Source organism: Antennarius striatus, chromosome 24, assembly GCF_040054535.1.
Source record: "Antennarius striatus isolate MH-2024 chromosome 24, ASM4005453v1, whole genome shotgun sequence".
Taxonomy (NCBI): Eukaryota; Metazoa; Chordata; class Actinopteri; order Lophiiformes; family Antennariidae; genus Antennarius; species Antennarius striatus.
This window is the reverse complement of record NC_090799.1, coordinates 3,851,535-3,871,309: the sequence shown is the minus strand read 5'-3', so window position 1 is coordinate 3,871,309 and position 19,775 is coordinate 3,851,535.

The window sequence follows — 19,775 nt, the reverse complement described above, 5'->3', positions numbered from 1 at the left end:
AAAACAAAATTCAATAAGTACTGACTCGAAGAAGACTGACAGCCAGGATGACATTCATGTCTTCTTTTCTAGGTCAGATTCAGAGTTTTTCTTCAGTTTTTCCTCTCTTTTAAAAAAACACCAAAAAAAACCCCCCAAACTAACACAACCTTGTTTCCAGCTCAAAGGATAAAGACGATATTTTATTTTTGGCCAAAATTTAACTAATTCTGTCCAGTATTCCAGTTCCATCTTTAGATAAGCAAATGTTTTAATCCCTGTCAAAAAATAAATAAATAAATAAATAAAAGAGTCGGGAGAGGTCATGTGACCACCCTTGTGTGCTTAAAAGGAAAACATCTCAAAAACAAAAAAAAAATTCCGGATCACTTTTTAATTTGTTATTTCTAACTGATTAAGAAAGAGAATCGAGTTCATCGATATAATGGGTTGCGATTAATCGCGATCTAATCGTGAGGTCAGGATGGAAGCCCGACTGGGGCTGGAATGAAACCTCTGATAGAGATCAGAGTGACTTTAAAGCCATTGAAGATGATTTTTTTTTTTTAACAAAAATTTGCACTAAAGCCCCCACATTTTTACCCCATTTACACAATAAATTCGACCTTTCGTTGTTCGATGCTGCAGCCGCTCTCTGGCTGTCAGGTAATGCGCCACAGCTAAACTCTCCAGCCTTCACATTGCTCCGAAACAGCCGAGCAGCCGTTCGTCTTCATCACCTGCCTCCTTCTCCTCATCCTTTTTCGCCCTCTTCATCACTTCCACCCACGCGCAGCTTTTGTTGACTCTTGAACTGAGTGTGCACTGCGTGTGTTTGTGTGCCTTTTTATTCTACACCCCCCCCTGCCCCATCCCCACCCCCGCCCACCCACCCACCCACTCCCCCATCCTGTATGTCGTCTTTTAACTTTTTTTTTTTCCAGGAAGGTGCTGCCATGTGAGGATCCAGGTTTTTTTTTCCCCTCCTGAGGCTATGGGAGCTGCCATCTTACGTTTCAGCAGCAGGAAATAATCCGAATATGTTTGTTATCAAAGTTAAAGTTAAAGCTGCTTCGATTTGGTTTTAAATAGGTACGAATTCAATGCTAACACACAATCGAAGTGGGAGTATCGTTTCTGGCCTCATCTGAGGTCACCAGAGGTTACTGTCGGGTTTTGAAACTTTAAACTAATCCTTTACGTTTTTCCCGATTGTCATATCAACACGGAGGACACAAACGATCGTATTTGTTCATATTTGTCCTCAAAAATCCCCAGATTTTTTTTCTCTTTGTGAATTTGATGTACGCCAACAATGGAATCGCTATTTTATTGGAATTTAATTTCTTTATCTGCAGTGCGTTGGCAGCTTTTTTTTTTTTTTTTCTCAGCGATCGTAGCCGAGCCCTTTCAGGAATTAAACAACCAATTTCTGTGAAGCATAAACACATTCTTCTCATCAGTTGGATTCACACTTGACTGTTGCCATGGCTCTACGAATCTGCCGATGTCTATCCGTCAAGGCCGGTGTTTGACAAAGATATTGTCTGGAACGATGATTCACTTTGCACTCAATAGCCAGGGTGTGTGTGAGTGTATGTGTGTGTATCTGAGTGTTGACTGTTTGAATTTGTCCATAGTCTCAAGAGACACAAGCATATGAAAGTTCAACACAATGTCGCAAAGCTTGAGCTCCAATAAAAGAGGATTAGCCGAGCTCGAAAAGTTGCGACTATTCAACTGGTTACCACTCAGAAGAGTAATCAGAGGTAACGGACTCGATAACTTCACGCCGCAATGTAATCGAGTACTTCTACGAGGCGTTTAGAGTCTCCGCAAGCAAACGCTTTTCAGATTCTGTTGTTCTGAAGAACCCCCCCACCACCACCACCACCATAAGGGAAGGTGCCGCTCGTTATTTTTTTCGCCAACAGTTCCACCTGATGACTTAGTGACTCCTGATTCCTGACTCTCTGGGCTTTATGTGCTGAATATTACTGGCAGATATGAAATGCAGTTCTTCTTCTCTTTGTTGTAAAGAAGGCAATGTGGCTAGTCTTTGCCAGAAGACGCCCACACACCCCATGTGTTCTCCTTCGCTTCGCTCGTACACAAGATGCACGCCGAACACACACACACACACACACACACACACACACATGCACACACGCACATACACACACTTGCACAGACAGAGAGAGAAATGTTTTGAAATAAAATTTATATTCTGCATAGAGATTCATCTGTCTCTGCGGTATTTATCTATCTATCTATCTATCTATCTATCTATCTATCTATCTATCTATCTATCTATCTATCTATCTATCTATCTATCTATCTATCTATCTATCTATCTATCTATCTATCTATCTATCTATCTATCTATCTATCTATCTATCTATCTATATGTCTGTCAGTCCATCCATCTGTCCATCCTCGTGAAATCTGGAATTCCTTCAAAAAAAAAAAAACGTAAAATTTTGGTCCAGGAAAGCGAGGAATTCTTTCATTTTCGCTTTTTAAAAAAAACAAAAACAAACAATTTCTGTAATTAGGCAAAAAAAACAACTGCTGAAGTTATTTCCGTGAAACTTTGCAAAGGGGCGGGTCACGGGGTCAGGTTAAACAGTCGGGTAAGATTGTTCCGCCTCGGCAAAAGTCTGAGATCTCTCGGGGGTCACTTTTGTTTTCGCTGTAATCACAATTCCTCCCAACTTTAAACTCACCTGACTTTTGTGGATTTTATATAATCTTTCATTTTTTAATAAGTAAAACTAAAACACCCCCTGATAACGCTTAGCGACGCTAGCAGCCCCAGCTAGCTTTAACTTCCCTGCACCAGAGCCGTTCTATCAGATCAGACTGATCACTAAATGTCTCATCACCTCAGATTTAAATCAATTAACTACTTTATGCCCTCCAGCATTTTTATTCTTATCTCAGATGCTTTAATTTAAATAAATGTGGGATCTATCTGAGCTCAGTTTATTCTGAGAAGCTTATTTCCCTAACGTGGATGGAAAATTCCAATAAATCTGTGCACAGACTGAATATGTTCTATTCTAATTTTATTAAACAATCCACCTTTGCAACTGCAAAAGATGAAATATTTAGTTCAGGTTCATGAATGCTTTTGCTTCTTTTATTTCATCTCTCGCTCGGCTCGTCTTTCTCTCTTCACCAAGGTTCGGTTTTTATGTACAGAAGCTCCTCATTCTGGGTTGACGACCCGCAGGGCAGGAAAATGAAAAACACCACATCCTGTGCTTTGGGAATTTTTTTGCTTTGTCTTTATCTATGAATACCTCTTGTGAAGGTTACGTGATTCATACAAACATTATCGTGATGCTGCTACATGAGTTTGTATATTATAAAGAGCATGCAGTGTGCAGACATAAAACACATTTACTTAAAAGCATATGAAAGCTTTTTTTTTTTTAAAAAGAGCATATAAAGGATTGTTTTATGAAAATACGCGTAGAAATCTTTTGTAAAACTGTGCGTGCATTTATTTGCATGAACAACAGCTCTAAATATGAGACATCACTTCTTATGGTAACGCACAGATCCGACCCATCATGAGGGTTTGCACCAGATTTCACACGATGTAGCACAGCTAGGGAGGCGGAGCTTCCAGTGTGAGCCACGCCTCTTCCGATCAAGCGAAGAAAAAAAAAATCCCAAATGGGCGGAGCAATCTGTGTCCATCCTCTGGGAACCACGATGAAGGTATTCAGGTGGACGTGAGAATCGTACGGCACCTCCTGGATACCGACGATGCTCACGTGAATTTTCTCTTCTCGAACATTTTTCTGGCGAGATCTTCATCTTCCATTCCCGGCGCCGCCTCTCTGTGTGCATCTACGCTCCAGCTGTCCTCTTCCTCGGGCCTTCGCTTTTCTAAATCCGCCCCATTCACACGCCCGGCGTGAAACATAACAGCTTCACCTGCTTCGTCTTTGCGTGACAAACCCCATGTAAAAATCCGTCATTCCAACGAATCAAGGAAAACACAGGTAACGGTGGAAAAGTTGGAGGTGGATGGAAAGATCTCAGATCCTCAAAGTCCTTATTTTTCTGCACAGAACAAACATTTAATGGATTGATTGTATTTATTTACCCCAGAGCACATGTTTGAATCTGCTTCCTCCGAGGTCACCAGTCATTTATTCGGCATGACTCATTTGCCTAAAGCACAAATTCCTTGAAAAGTATGAACTCATGTCAGAATGAATGTTACTGCTCGCACCCCCACAATCCTGCTGCCGGTTAGCCCACACACACATAGACACGCCAGGCATGCATGCACGTGCAAATGCATACACTCCCTGAACAAGCAAGCTCACACACCTACACAAACACACACATGCGAACTGTGTGTGGAAGTTGTTCATGCATGTCTAGTAGCGTTGAGCTATGTGAAGAGGATCTTTGATCTCAGCCAGGCAGCCAACCGGCTTCTCCTCTATTTGCATGTAGTCTCCTGGGTCTGTTGGCTTCTTGGCCCCTCACCAGCTTCAGATGCAGGTTACAGAGGTAGCCAGAGGGAGATTCCCACACATTCCTGTTTGTGAGAGTGTGTTAAAAGTTATGTTTGTGTAGGCTTTTGTGCATGCACAAGCCTGTGTTGTTGCAGGTTATGCGTTGTGTGTGAACGTAGGAGAGAAAAGAGGAGGAAGAAAGAGGCCAAAGCAGGAGTACCTGGGCCAGCGCCGCACCACAAAACGGCAGCTTGACGGAAGGAAAGAGCGAGGAGTTAAAAACAAGCTCGAATACAGAGAGAGAGAGAAGATGGAGAATAAGAGAGGAACAGAAGGAGAGAGTGGACAAATGGTGTGAGAGGAGAGGATAGGGGAGAGAAAGAAAGAGAGTGAGGCCTCTCCAGGAGGTCACTGAGTTTCTGGATCTCCGCTCCTTTTGTCCCACAGCACATTCCATAGCAACAATCTGGCCAGTCAGCCAGGGAGCCGCAAAAATGAAAAGAAATATAGTGGGGGGGTTGGATGGGTGGATGTATGTGTGTGTGTGTGGGGGGGGGGGGCTCACAACCCACCTCGCACTGGTATAGAGGAGTTATTTTGCAGGACGGGTTTGGGGTTTGTTTGGGGGTTTTTTTTACACAAAACAAATCAAAAATTCCGCTTCAGTTTCCGGTTTATTTGAGCTCTTTGTGTCTTAAATATATGAAAAATTGCTGTCCAGACAAATTCTAAATCAAAAGCATTTAGAATTTACAAGTGTCTGGCATATAAAAGGTTAAATCAGCCTTCATCTGACCGGCTCTGATTAGTCGGATTTAGTGGTTAAGAGCTTAACCGAACACTTTGATTCGCCGCCGATGAGCTTTTACTTTTAAATGAATTGAACAACAGCTCATCTTCGTCTGATTAACACGATCGATCAGTCGTTCAATACATCCATCGACACCACTAAAGCTCATGATTTTTCCTGGCTCCCATTGTGCCGACGCCTTCAAGGCTAACGGAACTGCGGTAACGGAAACCTCTAATGAGTCCACAAACGTTCACGTTCCCTTCAGGTTCAACGGGTTAAGCTCACCGGCGCCACCGTCAGGTCAAAATTTCTGCACGTTGGTGCAGCTGATGCCTGCGAAACTGCAAGCAGGTTAAAATAACACATGTGATCACAATAACGTTAGCACGTCAGCGCCGTGATCACGAGCACAATCTCTTAGCTGATAGTAAAAGATTGTAAAAGTGAACATCTAGCATGATGATGCTCTCCTTTTTGCAAGCCCCTCCCCCTCATTAGGTTGCAAAGATATTTAATGTATAATATAATATATTTATATGCTCAAACTGGCATGTATGTAAGGTATGTGAGGAAGTATGTGCGCTTGTCTGTACACATTTCGATGTGGAAAGAACTGCAGATTACAGGGTTTATAAAGGTCACCTGAATACACCACGAAGTTCCTGTCTTTCCCCACATTTGGACTTTGGCGGGTTTATTCTGAACCTGGAAATTGAAAGCTGTGAGTCTTCCTCCAGTCCAGATCACGTGACTCCAGACCACTACCGGTATGCTGTATCACATCCTTTGCGAGACCATTGATTGGCTTCAGCATGCTTGACAATCGGTTTTACACGTTTCTGCAGGAAGACAATCAATCGCTCAAATCAAAGCTGCGCCGGAAAACCTCCAACCAGATCAGGACGGAAACCAATTCTTTGTATTTCAATGAGAAATACTGCTGCGTCTTCATTTAAAAAAAAAAAAAAATCATTTTGCATTTCAGATACTTTGGAATTAATCTCCGTCCTGTGGGTTTTATCACCAGAGGACCAGCCCACAAAATCCTGAAAATAACTCAGAGGGTCCAAATGAAAATTGTGTAACGCGGGTTAGGAAAAAGTCTGAATTGAGATGCAAAATAAATCTAATTTGTTGTTCAGTGAAGTGGCCCTTTAAACTGGTATTTTCAGCTATGCAAATCAGGACTGCCCAAACACAGCAATTCTAGAAATTACCTATTGCTCGCTGATTTCAGTGCTCTTAATGCATTTCCCTGTGCACCAAAGTCAGGGAGTTCGCTCTTGTTCCCATCGGTAATTTGAAATGTAATTACCCATCATTTTAGAGTGCTTCAGGAGCCTGACACCTACGTCTCCCTCTCTGCCTTTCTTTCTTTCTTCCCTCGCTCTCCCTCTCTCTCTCTCTCGCTGTTTTTGTATGCTAGTGGAGGATTGTATATTTTCCACCCCCACACATTTTTGAGCACTACCCCTGCCATTACCTATGTAAATGACTCGGGCTCAGACAGGCGGTTTACAGAGCCACCTCTGCAAACGCCATGACTAAATGAGTGCTTTTACATGCACGGATCAGATCAGAGCTCTGCTCAGGTTATGCTTAGGAAAACATGTCCGTGTGCATCATCGCACCATCTACATGGATGCACGAGCGAGCGTGTGGCAGATATATTTAATTTAGCTCAAAATAAATTGGCAACGCAAGTGCTCGTGTGTTAACACATTAGCATTTAGCAAGCGTCATTTTGGAGCCATTAATAATGTGTGTACGAGCATTTTTTACTATAAATACTGCAGTGGATGCGATGCTTTCACTCTTGAGTAAAAACATTAAAGTGATTTCTGATGCAAAATCCTTCAGATACAGTTAGTCACGCTGATAAGCCTGACGTGCTACAGTTAGATTTTGTCGACTCTGCACAGGAAGTTGTGTTGGATTTGTGTTGTTTTACAGAAAGACCGCCAAAAAGAATTCAATAAAACTAGAGATAATCACACTTTTTTTTCACTAATGACATCTTTTTAACTACAGCTGTACCTCTACTTTCGAATGTCTCTACATACGAAATTTTCCACTTTTCCTCAATGGGAAAATATTACCTTTAGTTACGAAACAAATTTCGAGTTACGAAAGGTAAAAATACAGTATGGGCTGATTCTCGCAGCTCCCACAGGTTCCTGAACGCAACATTCTTATAGATGCTCTGCCATTGGCTATTACCTAGCATCCTGGCATCCTATTGGCTAAGAGGGACCTCCATGTGTAGCTAGATAGGTGTCTATGCAGCGTCCTCGTCATTTGGCCCTCGATCCATGACGTGTTCTGATAGTTATACGTAAATATATTAACTTTTAGAGTATTGACTATGGACCCCAAGAAAGTGACGCAGAAAAGAGGAACAGAAAAGACGAAGAAAAGAGTTTTTTTGTCCTTACAAACAAAGCATGTGATCATAGATTTGGTTGATCTCGACAAAGAATATGGCCGTAATGCATCTACAATCGTCACGTTACTAAAACAAAAGGAAGTTTAAGGAGTTGAAGGCATCTTATGGGTGGTTGGAGAAGTTCAAAAGGAGGACTGGAGTTCACTCTGTTGTTCAGCATCGTGAGATAGGAGCGCATGAACCAAAGAGGGCAAAAAACAATGAGGACTGCAGTTAAATGGTAAATGACCATCATTTTTATTCTTTACTCTATTCTTTGTTTTTTACGTTATGCACAACTCTCATTTATTGTGTAATAATCTAATCGTAACATGTATTTGTTAAATCTTTTGATGCATTTTTATGCTTTATAAAACATTTATGTCTGAATTTTGGGGGGCTTGGAACAGATTAGGGCATTAGCATGGAAAACGCGTCTCTACTTACGAAATGTTCTACTTAGGAAATTTCTTCCAGAACCAATTAATTTCGTAAGTAGAGGTACCACTGCAATTATGCAAAAACTGCCCTTCTGATTTCACGGAGGGGTGGAGCAAAGGTCAGGAAAGCCAATCAAACACCATCCATGCATTGTTGGATCCGCCTCTTTATCTGGATTCCTCCTTTTTATGCTTCATCTTTTCATGGAAATCATGATCTGCTAATAAACTAACAAACATGATAAAATAATATATGATATAATATGTTCAACTCCTTGTTAACCATTAATAAAACTACTGGTTGGAGCATTTTATCAGGAGGCAGCAAATGAATCAGGCTCAGAATCAAGTCCATTCCCTCAAATTTTCAGTAAATGGGACATCGCTATGGTTACAACAACAAAAGTCTGTAATTCTGCCTCTCACTTCATGCAAACTTTCTCCAACAATCAGGAGCTGGGTAGCTCTTACATCGGAGGAGGCGTTTGGTTTTTTTTTTTTGCTCGTCCAACCTGTCCACATTTCAGCCGCACCGCATTTTACTATGCATTGGTTCCCAGCCTGCTTTGCAAAATGAAATATCAAGATGGTGCATGGATGTTTGGAAAGCTTCTGGGGAGAGTTTTGGGAGTCTGCTGGTTTATTAATGAAGTGGGTTCGAGGGGTCCGGCCCTCAGAGACAGAGCAGGTAGAGCCGAGGCCAATATTATTACAAGTGTCAGACAGCAGCCACACGACAAATGAATTCTTTCCCCATCACTTCTGCGTCAGGGCAGGAGATGTAATATTCTTTTCCTGCGGCGAAAGCTCCCACCTATCAAGGAAATTACAGTTTATTTTGTCTCGTCAGCTTTGAGTCGTATCAGAAAGGCTGAAACTCTAGAATTACAGTCTGAAATTTTTTTTTTATTTTTTTTTTTGCGGTGTGTTTAAAAGCCGTCACGTTGGTAGATGTCTGCAGATGCGGTCGAGTAATGCATCGACTATTTTAAAGCACTGTTTTCTGATCATATCTCCTCTCTTATCTCGGCGCTGACATGTGAACATCTTCTTTCGGTTTCATCCAGTTCATCCGACTGACACCTGATGACACAACGGCACAATATACAACAGCAGTGGGGTGGTTTTTTTTTTTTTCATCCTTGAGCTACAGCGATTTGAAATTGTTTTCAGGCTGAAAAGCCGCCCACGCAGCAACAGCTACCTGCGGACTATGGACTTTTCAGAATGTCCTTGCTTTTATTTACACTTGTTTACATTCAGCTGCCGTGTGCTCAAAGAGAAAATGTGGTGAAATGCACGCTTTTTCAGTCTGCTGCTTGCAAAGTCTCTCTTTGTCTGTCTCATGGTCATTTGTTCTGATTAGCATTACTGAACAAATGCGCTCTAATTGAACAAAGATGAAATCAGAGCTGAGTGTACAATTAATCACATATTCCTTTAAAATACATCAAATTATCTGCTTCTGGTTCAGGTAAATGTAGCCAACTCACTCATAACCTGCCGCCGTACCCGAGATTTGAATTTTTTGGGAGCTTCTGTTGCTATGCAGAGACCAGGATGCAGCTGTCCTGATCATCCCAACAAATAACTCTGCAATCCTCACACTAGTGGTATTTATTGGCTCCGGCGCCGTTCGGCAGCGATGGAAACATGAAACCCGGAAGCTAACTTTTTTTTTTTTTTTTTTTTGCCCCTTTCCGGCGCCAAGCATCATCCGGTTTTGATGAAGACAGAATGCTAACCTTAGCCTACAGTGTCAGAATCCTCCTCTTTATTTGATGGGGACTTTAAAAAAATGTTGCCAGGTCAATTAATCCAGGCTTTGTCTTTGCTGAAGCACATTATTCCAAACTTCTGCAGCCCTTTTTGGACGGGTTGACACTGAAATGGAAAGAAAAAAAAAAAAAAAGCAGCTCGCAGTTCATATTTAAATCATGACAAGATGACGGAGATGAAGATTGAATAGAATTAAAACCTTTTATAACTGCTGTCTCCTGTCCATCAGACCTCTTTGCCTGCCCGGCCAATCAGAGCTCACTTCTTTCGCTTTCTGCAGCTGTATGAATAACATTTCTGATTCTGCAATTGTTTGAATCGTGACCGACTTTTTGCATCTTTTAAACCATTTTAAACCTGAAACAAACATCTTATACCTTCTTGACGTTCACCCGGAGCCCGGGCCCTCAGCAGGGCCTCAAATCCACCCAATTCTTCGCCGTCGTTGGATCGAAATCTTGCGTGATGTCGACGCTGAATCGCCCTTGCACTTATTCCGATCTGATGGCTTCTCCGCCTCGCACAGCAGGAAGGCACAGGGTGAATTTAGATCACTATTTATAACCCTGTTGCAATGCAGGTTGCTCCCAGTCTCTTAATTCAAAATTAGCTTGAGCTGCTAAAGGCGTGACTACGTCGAACCCGCTTTCCGCTTCGTCATCTCTGTTGTGATTTCAGCGGATAAACTTACCGAGAAGTGGGGAGGGGAGGGGGGGGGTAGTTGTTGCAAATCTAAAGGAAAGAAACAAAAAAAAATTTGCATTACTGTCATGCTCTTTTGTCAGGATGAGCTGTAACCGGATGACCTGTGGATGCTTCCGAGCCACCAGGGGTATAAAATACAGCCATCATGTGAGAATTGAGATAAATCAGAAATGTTCAAGATCTCTGAGGATGCGTTTGCTGCTCTTCTTAAGACGTGCTATAAAAAAAAATAACTTCAAGTGACACTGAAATGTGGGCTTTTTTGCTTTTAATGGCCCTACTGTGTGTGTAGGTGTGCGCACACATGCACACAATTGATGCGTAGGGGTGTGGAGTGGTCAACTGATGAGGCACTGTGGAGGCTGAGAGCTCTGGAGAGTGGTGTGTGGGTTGGAAGCCTCATCTCCTCGCACTGAAACACACACACACAAAGCTGGGGGAGGTGGAGGCAGCGGCGTTCGCTTTCGCCCGGCTGTCCATTGATCAGTGGAGAGGTTGGTAGACTTAAAAGATCAGTGTAGATGCTGATGGAGAGCAGAGAGAGGGATGGAGAGGAGGATGGAGACAGCTCAGGAAGGGGGACGCGTAAGGAAGATGGGGAGAGAAAAAAAAGGTAGACAGACAGACACAAAGTGTTTGAAGAGCTAGAGAAGAAAGGAGGGCGAGTGGGGAGAAATAAAGAGGCAGATCACGACGCATGGGGTTGCCCTGGGGTTTTAATAGTCTGGAGGAAAACCTGCTGGTAAGCACTTGATGTTTCTGTGTCTCTTGCGTGCCCATGTATGTGCGCTGTGCGTTGCCCTATTTGTATGCCTGTCCTTGTCCTGTTCTGGCCATGCTTTCCAAAAAAAAAAAAAACCACTGCAAAGAGAGAGAGGAGGAGAAGAGAGAGAGAGACATGCCAGGCATTCGTCTCCACGGTGCAGCAGGCAGCGGCGGCAGGAGAAACACGTTTTCTCCCCACTGCAGACAAAACCATTCAGTCTGTTATCTGTTCAATTAAAATCAGCAGTGCGCGCCGCGCCGCCGCTTCTGCTGCTGCTGCTGCTGCTGCTGCTGCAGGCTCTGTCCAGCATGCGTTATTAGAGTGTGTTCCAAAAGGTGTCAAGGTGTGTGCGTATGTGTGTGTGTGTGGGGGGGTTGGGGGGTGGAGGGGGGGGTGATCGGACGCGGACCCCTGCTTGCATTTTCAAGTTGTTCACCTGTGAGGACAAAAGAGTGATGTCGCTCAGATTTCTTTATGCGTATGTGTGTGCGCGCACTTGTATGCGTGCGTGCGTGTGTGTGTGTGTGTGTGTGTGTGTGTGTGTGTGTGCGTGTGTGCGTGTGTGCATGGATTCTAAGTGTTTTCTATGAAGTGTCTGATCAGCAGGAGGGATTGTCAAGGCTGACTGGCGCTTTGCATTGTTCCATCTTGTCCACACATCCCTAATAAATCACCATACGGGACATTATACTTGTTGCTTGTGCTGCAAGGAAATGTTTTAGAAAACATCCTTCACACTGTAAAGAGAACCCCCCCCCAAAAAAAAAAAAAAAATCCTTGGTGATCTTGAAATTTAATCGCAAGACATACTTTGTGGTATTTCTTTTACCTCCTGTGGTATAAAAGAAAAAGAAAATCTGTCTGTTTTTCATGAGAGCAGCCTTGAATGTTGGATGAATCACGGCTGACGGTGATGCAGTCTGTCAGAATTAGACAAGTACTGAACCATCAGGTGAACCTCACTCAAATCCGGGTTTTTTAAATTCTAGAGAAATTAATAATAATATAAAAAAAATCTGCATATGCAACGCGTAGAAATAGGATGCCTTTTTTATGTTTGGCTGTCTAGATTTACTAAAAAAAATGCATTAAAATCTGATCTGAACCAATCAGATTAAGTTCAATTCACCGAGAGAGGTGTGATTAATGACAGAAATGTATTGATACTTCGTTTAGAATTAAATCCTCATGATGGCATGAGTTCGTTTTTTGTTTTTTTTTTTAAAAAAAGAAAAGAAATATGAACTATATTTACAGAAAGAAATAGATGATTATTTCTGATCTTTCCGATTTATTGATATATTTTAGATTTAAATACCATCACATTGAGAGGCGGGGATTAGAACCTCTCATCTGAATTAATTGACATCGATTTCATCCTCCTCCACATCACTTTAAACCACATTCACTTGTGGTTTGTTACTCCTTTTTTTTTTTTTTTTTTTTAACCATGCCGGGCCCCCCCCCCTTACATATACACCCCCCCACCCACCCCAACCCGGAGGTCCTCGGACACCAGTCTGTGCGCCACTGAGCCAGGCAGCAGCTGAAGAATCCCCGTTATGATATGAAGGCAACGCGCGTTGACGTGTCGCGCTGCGTGTCCGACCTGTAGTATCGGTATGCGTCCCCTGCGCGCACACACACGCACGACACTCCCGTGGGGACGTGCGGCCAGCAGACGCAGCCACGGTAAGTGCAGCCAGTTTTCATTTCGGCACTTTATCTCCAGATTAGAACAACTTTATCCCAGCCTTTATTAAACTCGTTGTTGTCCGTGTCGGAGGAAGAGAAGTTTAACAGTTTTGTTGTTGTTGTTGTTTTTTGGGGTTTTTTTTTTGTTTTTTTGTTTTTTTTTGGGTCGTTCTTCGGCACCGTTCCGCCGATCCGTGCGGATTGCGCAACGCGGTGTGTGATCGGGCAGGGAAACACACAAAACGTGAAAACAATTCGTTGTTGTTGCTTTTATTCAACACTTGTGTTATTACCGAACGCTTCACTTTGACCAAAGTCCACTTCATCCTCTCAGTTATGTTTTGCTTTGACCATGCGGGGCTTCTCCAGGGGGGGGGGTGAGAGGCACATTTCTGGTTCTCCTCATGGCTCAGAGGCGGATTTTCGCGAACCAAACGCTCCTTTTTGAACCAAAAACACGCTTGAACAGTGGTGTAGAACAACAAATCGTGTTTTTATTCCCCATCAACTTCATGATTTCGCTACTTTCTTGGCCAAGCTGAGCCTCTCGGTCCCGTATATGTGTGTTACAGGAGGGCAATGCGCAAAGTGTGTGGTCTCCCCAAAGCTCTCCACCCCCGCAGAGACGCACGGTTTTGCGCGCCCTCACACACATTGTAGACACGCACACAAAAGCTGCGTCTGTCACGGTCGGACTCGGATGTCTCTGGGTCTCAGGAATGCGTTTTCTCTGTATTTTTTTACATTAGGAGCAGTTTGGGAACCGCTCTCAGAGCCGCGCTGTGAACCGCGGCAAGTTAGCGGCGATGTAAAGAAGGCTTCCGGTTAGGCGTTTCAAAATAAGAGTCGACAGCCGCGTAATAGTGATGCAAACAAAGGAAATATCCCCCCTATTTGTTGCAAACACTGTAAATTTAGCTTTTTTTTTTGCAAATTAGTATTTGTTAAAGGGAATTAGTTGTTATTAATCCATTGGGGTTATTTTTATATGTAACTTGCAGATTGAGAAATGTAAAATAAAAACGTTTACGATTTCTTAAAACTCAGATATTATCGATTTAAAGTCTCATCTCACTTGAAAAGCTGTGATGAATATATGAAAATGAGCTGAAGTGTCACAGTCGATGCGCAACAGATTTCTGTCCTCCATCCAGCTTGTCGATCGCTTGAACTGTAAATTATGCAAAAAAAAACCAAAATACAGTAGAATAAATATTCTGTAGGTCATTGAAAAGATCTGCGATCTCTCAGCCATTCCCTGTAATCATTTATTTTTCTGTTTGAAGTGCAGTTGATTTGATTCTTCCACCCCTGAAAAGTGGCTTTTAGTTTTAAAGTGCTTTCCTGTCTTGTTCCTGGTGAACTTTGGGCAGCTTGATGCTGCAGAGGGAGGGGGGGGCGGTGATGGGAGGGGGTGGGGGGGGTAGTCCCTGCTTGGAGAGGAGAGAGGGGGAAATTCTTGTGTTTTTGGTATGCCATTACCCAGTGGAGAACCCATGACTGAAGGGGAGGAGGTGGAGGAGGACTAGGGGTGAGTTTAGGATACATTCCTCGCCATCCTCTTTAAGTTAACCACATTATTGGAGCTGCTGACATGTGGCCTCCTCACATGACGCCCATGTTCCCAGCTGATGCATTACAACTGGACTAGGTGGTCAGTTGACCTCAGCGCAGAAAAGTGTGGGATACAGATACCACAGGAAAACTTCAAGTCCCTGCTTTCACACGCTTTTCAAATTAGTTAGGGACTGACGGAAAATTATTTGTCCGGTGGGGGAGGTAGGGTGACTCCCATCCACAGCTAATGTTTCACAAAAGTGACAGATTGAGATAAAGCCCTGGTTACAGAGAAATGATTGTTTCCCCAAAGGTTAAGAAAAAGGTTCTTTTATTTATATAGATATAAATCTAGACTTTTGTTTCCTTTAAAACAAATTTAAAAAAATAAAAAAAATCTGTCGACTCTCCATTCAGGAAAAAAAAAAAAAAACCACGCATAACCCTCTCACTTTTTTAGGCCCCGCCTCCACTGAATCACTCCTGTACCCACACCTGCCTTTAAACCCTCAGGTGGTCTCACACACACACACACACACACACACACACACACACACACACACACACACACACACACACACTCCCCTGTGTGGTGTTAGCTTCAGAAATACAGCGACATTACATCTGACATATTAAATGGGGCTTGCCAGATTTGCATAAAGCCAGTGGAGCTGTGCCTGTTCTTCAGTGTCTCTGTCGAATCCGTAATCACCCACTCACAAATGACAATTACTGTAATGGACTGGTGGTGGGATTATACCACCAAAGTGGTTTTAGCGCACATCTGCATAATTGTTCTTAACATCTACGCGCCTGTGGGCTCCTGGCTGCCATTAGCTGTTGCAGAGAAGAGAGTGATTGAGGAGCTTGAAGAACAGCAGCAAACTGTGTGGGTGTTTGGAGTGTCTGTAATGTGTGAAAATGCACTAAGCATTGTCGAATTAAAGATTTTTGTGTTCGATTATTATTATTATTTTTTTATCCGTGAATGCAGGGGACAGCGGCAGCCGTGTGAAGGGACAAATCCACGGGTAAAGTTTGATTTCGGAGTGGCCCTTTAGCAAGGCACTGAACTTGGAATCATCAGCCCGGTGCTGGTAACCACACGGTTCCAAATGTAATGAAGATTAAATCGTTCGATAACGGTCGTCAATCGGAGATGACATGCGTCATTGCGGTTTCACCAAAATTTTACCCGTGAGTTTGCAACCTTACTGTAAGTTTAATAAGTTGATTTTTTTTTTTTTTTGCACACAAAATGTAAAAAAAACAAAACACTCCTCTCTTTTTTGAAGATATTTAGTAAAGAGAAAATTTCCCCACCTCATAGTTTTACATTGTTTTCGATAATTTGTGTAAAAACAGATTTAAAAAACAAAAAAAAAATTTTGGAATGCAGACTTTGTAGCGACATCATCAAATATCAGCTCCCCAGTGTCCGCATGTTGTCTAAATGTTTGCAAAGAATGCAAAGAAACTTTAAAGGACCAACTCATAAAAAACAAAAAAAATTCTCATCCTGATGCCGATGGGGGGGCAGGGTGAAGTTTCTTCATCTAAAAAACATTTCTGGAGTTTTACAAAAAAAATAAGACCTGAAAACTCATTTAAAATTAATTAATTAATTAATCCGTCAAGCATCTCGAGTCCAAGATTGTTTTCTACTTTTTAATAATGAGATCTTTAATGTAGCATCTGAGCTAAAAGTGTTAGCATGCCCCCCCCCCCTTCCCCAGGTGAGTATACAAGCTTGAATGTGGTATCTGGTGTTTGCACGCTGATGTGTTCAACTTATCTGCGATTTTAGCTTAAAAATTACACTAATAGCGTCTTTGTGGACTCAGAAACTTCACCAAACTGATGTTTCATGTTGGGGGGTGGGGGGGGGGTGAAGAGGCGATGATCTAATTTTCATTTTTGTGTCTAATGTTCTGTTTTAATTCTAGCTTTTGTTCGGATGCTGGAACAAAAAATGTGAAAATATCATCCATGTCCAGCTTCCGTCAAAAATCAAATCAGTGAAGCTAACGTCACGTGAACGACAGATGGATGGACACATGCGTGGTATTGGGGGGGGTGGAGTGGGTGTGGGTGGGTGGGTGAGGGGGGGGGGCTATGGCGGAGTGAGCCAGCTTAGCAGCTGAACCCAGCTTTCCAGTTACAGTCGCCGTTTAAACATGCAGCGAAGCTTCGGGCGAGGAGGGGGGCACTCGAGTTTGTTTTTTTTCCGCCATTAAATGTGCTAATTTCCTCCAAACTTTTATTCAAATCGGAGAGTGGAATCTGAGTCAGCATGGAGGGCATGGCTGCCTCTGCCTGCGCGAAGCGATACCTGGATTCTGCACAGAGGCCACTGCAGCTTCATCTCCTCCTCTTCCTCCTCTCATTGCTCATCTCTTGAAATCTGGCCAACATCCCACACACAAAATCATGTTCCCTCTCACTCTCTTTTTCTCAGAACAGCATGATGTGCTAATTACTCTCCGTTGCCATGGCGATGGGTAGCACCTCTCTTTTTGTTATCTTGGATGGCCCGTCACAAACATGCCTCGGATTGGCTGAGGCGACGGTACATTGTTGAGCGGATGGATTTTTTTTTTTTGTCTCGAAGCGATTAATATTCAACACCAAATTTCTCCAAAGAATTTTTTTCTTTTTTGTGAGTCTTAAATGGGAGAAAAACAAACATGTTTTTTGAGTATTTCCTACATTTCCCAGCATACACTCTTGACAAGAGGTGAAACGATGAATACCAGAATTCCCTTTCACCAACTCCTGCTTTTGCATTCAGATGATTCCACCTTAGGTTATTAAAATTCATACTTACACAAATTTTTACAGCGTTAAAATATCTGAAAATTTATTTATGAGCTTCTCGTGTGAGAGATTTCACGTTTTTTTTTTAGGAACAAATCACGATTTTTCCAACAGATTTTATTCCAATCTGACTTTCAGGATTTGAACCTTTTTGCTCTGCTTGTTTTTTTCCTTTTAAAGACATAAGGTGGCTTATTTATTACTCAGAATGAGTGAATGAAGGAGACCACCTTCCCAGATTTCCCCTTCTGCTCTGGATGTCACACATAAGTGAGTCACTTTGACACAGTCACATGTTTCTATATATAAATGTGTAACTCAGCAGGTCAGAAACCTAGGAGCCGTGGTAATTACAGTGGAAAGAAACGACACTGGGGTGGATGTGTTAGTGCCTCCGAGTCGATGGAGGGGCATTAATAAAGCGATAGCCTGACAAAACAAGCAAAGGGGAGATTATCACAGCCGGAGTGGCTCTCGCTTCATTACTCATTAAACACACAGGAATGTTGTGTCTGAGTGGAGCGAGATTCGCTTAAAATCCATTTAATGACACTAATTTAGCAGAAATAACAGTAGTAAACCGTTAAACCATCAGTTTCCTGGCGTAGGAGGAGTTACTGCGTTAAAAAAAAAAAAAAAGTAGTTCGTTTAAAAAAAGAAAAGGGTTTAGCCCTCCTGTTTCTTTTATATTTTATTCCCACTGACCCCCAAGTTTTATGAATGGGCAGCAGGAAGCTCTCCCATTGGCTGAGAATGACAGCCAATCAGGGAGGATCATTTGTAACAGAGGCAGGAGATGAATGGAGGAGTCAGACATTTTTAGAGGTCAGGGCCTGGTGTGTGTGTGTGCATGTGTGTGTGTGTGTGTGTGTGTGTGTGTGTGTGTGTGTGTGTGTGTGTGTGTGTGTGTGTGTGTGAGCCTCACACACTGACCTACTTACTTTATTGCAGGCATCTATACATAGCTGTGGGAAACGCAGGCGGACAATCATCCCGGTTAAAATTAGCAGTCGTGACCACCTGTCCTGCTCTCATGAAGGCGGAAACGCCGGAGCAGAGATGGAGCGAAACAGGAAGGAAGGAGAGGGGGAAAAAAGGGGATGAAGAGGAGGAGGAGGAGGAGGAGGAGGGACGGGAGGGCATTGATCACTGCTGGTTTAACTCCCGTCACTCTTTCTCCCCGTTTTTTTTTTTTTCTTCACGCTGCAACACAGGGAGACATTGTTAGGCGGTCTGGATTGGAGGAGGTGGGTTGGAGAAGTTGGGGGGTGGTAGTGGTGGTGGTGGTGGTGGGGGGGTTGGTTGGTGGTCCAGGCCAAGCAAAGTTCACATACCTCTCTGGCTGGATCACTGCCAGATTGCACAGAGGATATAGGTGGAAAGATATAGGGTGAGGAGTTAAAGGGCCATTCCAGCTTTCTGGATGTTCCACTGACGGTTCGGAGCAGAAAGGCGATCCCGTACTTCCACTGTTTTTTGGGGGTTTTTTTGGGGTTTTTTTTGCAAAAGTTGCATCCCCTACCTTGTCTTTCATTGCATGTAACGCCATTGTCACAAAGTCTTCCTGCCTTTGTTATCTCAGACAGCCAACAGGAAGTCTTCATCGTCTTAACTGATCAAGGCTTCCTGTTCTAAAACCAGCTTCATGTTTCCTCGAATCACAATTTTTTCAGCCCACTCTTGGTTTTTTTGTTTTTGTTTGTTTTGTTTTTTTCTTGCGTGCCTCCGCCGAAGTAGGAGTTAGTGGGTTGAGAGTCAAAATGTTACAGAGAGGCAGCAAAATATATATATATATATTTTCAGTTCATATCATCACTGCTGCATGACCACCAGAGAATTTGCAGTACTTTGCATTCAAATGTTGAATCTATAAAGTATGGATTGTGATTTCCCGCGGGGGGGGTAAACGGGAGCAGTCTCGTTGTTCTCGATCGCAGCTTCGCGCTCATCTCTCGTGATTAAAACGAATCTTACGGCCACATTTGTCTTTTTCCAGGACTCCTGTCAGGCTTGGGGAACAGCAGATGGACGCTCCAGGAGAGGCGGAGGAGAGTCCTCCAAGCATCCATCTGTGGCAGTCAAAATGGACGGCGCGACAGACCGCCATCTTCATCTCAGCGCAAGAAACAGAGGGACAGTTCTGCAAAAAAAACAAAAAAAAAGGGGGGAGATTAGGAGGGAAATGGCAGTTTGCCTCCTTTTCCACGTGCACCTCCAGCTTTTTTCTTATACATCTGTTTGCAAAAAAAAAAGAAAAGAAAATGTTCTGCCAATGTTCCCACATGGCTCTGGTGAGAAAATACAGGAAAAATCGTGATGATTTAAGATTTTGAAGCTT